We start from the raw sequence: 1,068 nt of genomic DNA on the forward strand, positions 1-1,068 counted from the left end.
CACACAAAAGCCGCATAAAAGTGCATGAAATTAGGCGGAAATTGAAGTTGGAATAGGAACTAGACCAGAGACCGGAGACCTCAGACCAGAGACCAGACTTACCAGACTACAAATTATGAATGGCCCGACGGGTGCGAGTGCTTTTAAAAACCAATTAATAAATTTTTAATGTATGCGCTGCTCTGCAGGTTTCGCTACAGCCGCCTACAGCGAGGTGTGGAAAAATTGTGTTGCCTCTTGTGTTTATTATGCAGCGCACTGCATGGGGGCGCAGCAGTAGAAAACGGAGTAGGGCGGTGGCGAGAGAGAGAGAGAGCGAGAGAGAGGGAGGGGCTGCTGAAGCTGGTCGAGCGGCAGCTGTTGAAGTGAGAGGAGGGAGAAAAAAAGTTCGGCTTGTCTCGCTTTTTGGGTTCTCTCGGCTGCCGCCACAGCACGAGTTGTCAGTGCTTCATTTTTCTTGGGCTTTGCATTGTTTTCGTGAAAAATTAAGTGTGAACAATTTATTGAGAAATTTGTACAGGTGGCACAAACAGCAACAACAACAACAACAATGGTAGCCGTAGCATGCAGCGCTGCATCCGATTGTTTAATGACTTCATTTGCTGCCACAGAGCGAACTCCAGGGCGAACCAGATCGTTTGGGTTAATGAGCCAAAAGCTTGCCCCCAACTGTTGCAGCTGAAAGGTGCAACAAAAAGACAATCTTGAAAGGCTACAGGAATCGAGAAAATTGAGCCATAAGATTGAAGGCACCAACTGCAGCAGCTGAGCGGCTGATGAGCAATAAAATCAGACAAGAGAAAAAATTGAAGAATATAAGAGAATTACTAAGCCACAATCAGAAAATAATATTAGCAGATGTCCAGAATGATATATTTGTTAATGTTATAAATCAAACACTACACTATGCGTAAATAATATTGTATTTATTTATTTTTGTAATTTGTATATTTGTCATCAACTATATTCATACAAAATCAAAGTAGTTAATTTTACGAAAACATTTACATATTTATTTATATTTATTTATTACTTTTCATATATTTTAATATTGCAAATCGAATAGAC

The sequence above is a fragment of the Drosophila mojavensis genome, unplaced genomic scaffold, assembly GCF_018153725.1.
Source record: "Drosophila mojavensis isolate 15081-1352.22 unplaced genomic scaffold, ASM1815372v1 contig_81, whole genome shotgun sequence".
NCBI classification, from domain to species: Eukaryota; Metazoa; Arthropoda; class Insecta; order Diptera; family Drosophilidae; genus Drosophila; species Drosophila mojavensis.